Below are 4,624 nucleotides of genomic sequence, written 5' to 3'. Positions count from 1 at the left end.
TCTCTGGGCGCTTCATAGGGATGCAGAGATCTGTCCATTTCAATTTTCACAGTTTCTCCTCGGTCCAGTTTTAAATTTAATTCACATTTTTGCATCCATTCGCCCCCCTTCCCCAAAAAAAAACACATTACAAAACCTTCAGCATTTTGGTGCGAATTTCCCCTAATAAGCACATTTTGTGTGCGGTTTTGACTAATATACACATTTCTGCCAGCAATTTCTCCTAATACGGTGTGTTTTTATATGTTATTTCCACAATATGTTCATTTTTAGGTGCACTTTAACCTAATATATGCATGGGTCTTTTTGCTCTCAAATCTTCCTTTATTTAATATGTGCATTTTTGTAAATACTGGACAACTGCATTGCAAAATTTGGACGCATGAGAATTTTGATATTTGACTGTGTTTCAGTTCTCACAACACTCAACGGCCCAATTCCTATATTGTTCGGAATGGATAAAATTGTATCTACAGGAGACTCTCACCTGTTGAGTACAGGGGTCGAATGAGTATGTAAGTATAATTATCCTGGTCCCAAGCTGTGGGACCAGCACCTTGAGGTTAATAGGTAAAGGTAAAGGGACCCCTGACCATTAGGTCCAGTCGTGACGGACTCTGGGGTTGCGGCGCTCATCTCACTTTATTGGCCGAGGGAGCCGGCATACAGCTTCCGGGTCATGGGGCCAGCAGGACTAAGCCGCTTCTTGCAAACCAGAGCAGCGCACAGAAACGCCGTTTACCTTCCTGCTGGAGCAGTACCTATTTATCTACTTGCACTCTTGACGTGCTTTCGAACTGCTAGGTTGGCAGGACTTGAGGTTAATAGATTAGATTAAATGGCAAACAAAAATGTGTACTAGGTTAAATGGCAAACAAAAATGTGTACACATGTACAAAAATGTTGCATTAAGACCCTGGTGTGAATGATGATAAGGAGCTTTTCTTTTTTACAAGATCGCAAACAGATGTGGAAGTGTGGAGGACTGAATTTAAAATTGGAACAACGAGAAATTTGGAGAAACTGAAATGGGCAGATTCACCCATCTCTAATTAGAAGCAAGTCCCATTGAACTGAAGGAGATGATCTCCAAACAAGTGTAGGTAGAATTGCAGCTTTTTTAAAAAATTGTTTTTCGGAATTGTTAAAAACACAGAGTTTGAAATATTACCAAATTTGTGCCAAGCTTCATTCCAGTGTTCAGTTTAGAGCTGTTCAGTCGGGGGGGGGGGGAGAGAAGGGAACCAAACCCCTGAAACAGATCCTTTGTTGAAACCACCAGTTCTTCTCCTTTTCAAAAGTGGAAAATGTTTGCTAATGTTTATTGGTTACCTTTATATTCAGCCTTCCTTCCTTAGGAACTAGTGTGGTGACAAGATTTGAAACACACACCATATTTTTGAACCTCGCCAACAGCCACCAGTGACACTTTGGGGTTTCTCCAGGTAAACCTGTTTCTTCAGCATTCATTCAGATTTGCTTAAGCTTTTTTGATTTATTTTTTATTTTTCATACATTTTCCTTCATTAAAAACAATAAACAATGTGCAGTATTTATTGGGTATTCACTCTGCATTCATTTCGTTCTCCATTCACCTAGATTTTCTTGCACAGCTGCTATATGTCTTTCTGTCAATCAGTCATGTCCGCCATTTTTTATCCATTTCCCCATCACTTTCCTAACTGCAAAATTCTGTGTTGTTGTTGGTTTTTTAAAAAAGGGGGTTGTTGAGCTGGAAAGCTTTGATTCAATTTCTGCTATGCGATTGAATCCCTCATACAGCCTGCAAGTGACCCTAGAGAAAGAGAAAATGTGCTTGCTAAATATCACCTCCAGTCCTGATTTGTGCTTTGTATCATGGCTTTTATATGCCTGTTGTCTCTGTCCATGGAGTTTTCTTGGCAGGGATACTGGAGTGGCTTGCCGGTTCCTGCTCCAGGTGGATCACGTTTAGTCAAAACTCTCCACTATGACCTGTCTATCTTGGGTAGCCCTGTACGGCATAGCTCATAGCTTCTCTGAGTTATTCAAGACCCTTCGCCATGACAAGGCAGTCTTGAGAGACTCTTGAGAGTCCCACGGACTGCAAGAAGATCAAACCTCCCCATTCTGAAGGAAATCAGCCCTGAGTGCTCACTGGAAGGACAGATCCTGAAGCTGAGGCTCCAATACTTTGGCCACCTCATGAGAAGAGAAGACTCCCTGGAAAAGACCCTGATGTTGGGAAAGATGGAGGGCACAAGGAGAAGGGGACGACAGAGGACGAGATGGTTGGACAGTGTTCTCGAAGCTACCAGCATGAGTTTGACCAAACTGCGGGAGGCAGTGGAAGACAGGAGTGCCTGGCGTGCTCTGGTCCATGGGGTCACGAAGAGTCGGACACAACTAAACGACTAAACAATCATGGCTTTTAATGAGGATGTCCCAAAAGAGGTACCAATCTTACTAGTCACCTCTAATGACTAGCCCTTGATTCGCACAGCAGCTTTCTTCATAAACGTCCTCCCATCGCCCATATACTAACCACCAAAGTCTATTAAAAAAACAAAAGGATTTGTTGTGTTTTAATTCCGTTTCTAAATTTCCTTTGTCACTTCCATGATAGGTCAAACACAGGGATGGAAAGCTCAGTGAAGTATGGCTTTATTTGGTATTCATAACATTGTTGTATTCTTTCTGTATCAGGTTGTTTTCTGTTGTAGCGTCTAATGTATTGTCTAGTCCCTTAAGAACACCACCCAGAGTGGCTGGCACAACCCAGTCAGATGGGTAGGATAGAAATATAATGATGATGATGATGTACTTTATTTTGTAGGGTAATGGTTCTGAGCCCCGGTGGGGGCTTTTTGATACTTATTTTCTCTCTTTTTTATTTATTTTATATTAATTCAGGGGTTTTTTAATGACTTAAAATCACAAACTGCCACATTCTGCATTAATATTCTCCCCGGACATAAGAACAGATTAATTCCTTTATTCTTAGCAAGAATATCATTGGCACAAAAATGGAAGCAAGAAGAATTACCGACGAAAGAAGAATGGCAAATGAAATTTAACAGACTATGCAGAATTAAATAAATTAATAGGAAGGATTCCAAACCGGCGGGACCAGAGATTCTTAGAAGACTGGAGTAAATATTTGAACTTTCTGAAAAGCAATTGTAACGAACAGATTACGCTAGTAGGACTGCAAGAAGTTCTGCAAGGAAGACTATGAAGAGAATTATTAGTTAATGATAATTAAAAATAATAGAGAAATTAAGAAATGCAGAACAAGTGATAAAGAACGGAAAATCTTCAGAGGTTGTTGACAGAAGTCTAAAATATTGTACAGTGGTACCTCGGGTTACATACGCTTCAGGTTACATACGCTTCAGGTTACAGACTCCGCTAACCCAGAAATAGTACCTCGGGTTAAGAACTTTGCTTCAGGATGAGAACAGAAATCGGGTTCCGGCAGCGCAGCGGCAGCAGGAGGCCCCATTAGCTAAAGTGGTGCTTCAGGTTAAGAACAGTTTCAGGTTAAGAACAGACCTCCGGAACAAAATAAGTACTTAACCCGAGGTACCACTGTATAAGATAAGAAGTTATGTTAAAGGGCTGTTGGAAATGATATGTTAAAAAAACTAATAAAAATGTATATTAAAAAAAAAAATTCCTTTATTCTTTGCAGCTGTTTTCTCCACCTTATATTCCACCAAAGCAAGAATCTTAATTGGTTCAAGAGAAGCAGGCGGCATTTTGTAAGAATTCGAAATCGCACCCAAACACTCTTCGGTGGAACAGTTTTATCTTGATCTGATCTCTCTTCTGCAGAATGCAAGGCCACAAGAAGAGACTCTGAGACCACATTGCATCACAGCAGAGGGGCAGGGACTCTTGGGCTGTCAATCTTCACGTGTGTGGGAAAGAGAGAGTGCAAACGGTGTGCAATGTCCGTAACCCTGAGCACTATACCAGAAAAGTCTGGGGATGACACATTGCTGGTTTTGCACAGTTTGAGCATGAAAAAGAAGTGGGAGGTTTGATAGCATGAAAGAGCATGAGAATTTCCACTCTGGGCAATACCGACGACCCATCAAGTCCTGTTCAGTTGCCACTGCGAATGCTGTTACTTGTTACAGCCAACCCAGTAGCCTCCAGTTGTTTTAGACTACAGGTCCTTGGGGCTGATGGGAGTTGTAGTCCAAAACATCTGGAGGGCACCAGCCTTTCTCAACCTGTGGGTCCCCAGATGTTGTTGAACTACAACTCCCATTACCCCTAGCTAGCAAGGCCAGAGCTCAGGGATGATGGGAGTTGTAGTCCAACAACATCTGAGGACCCACAGGTGGAGAACCACTGAGCTAGGCAAGGGCTGCCTAGAGGTGCCAGGGCTGGAACCGGAGATCTTCTGTAAGCAAAGCAAAAGCTCTGCAGCCAGGAATAATAATAATAATAATAATAATAATAATAATAATAATAATAATAATAATTTTTAATTATATCCCGCCCTTCCCAGTTAAAAAACCGGACTCAGGGCGGCTAACAACAAATTTAAAACACTAAACACTTAATTATAAAAGCAGCATAAAATACAGTATAAAAACATGAATAACAATAAAATTCAAAAAGCTAAAATCAA

Source organism: Podarcis bocagei (genome assembly GCF_964188305.1).
Source record: "Podarcis bocagei genome assembly, chromosome: 2".
NCBI classification, from domain to species: domain Eukaryota; kingdom Metazoa; phylum Chordata; class Lepidosauria; order Squamata; family Lacertidae; genus Podarcis; species Podarcis bocagei.
This window is presented reverse-complemented; position numbering follows the sequence as displayed.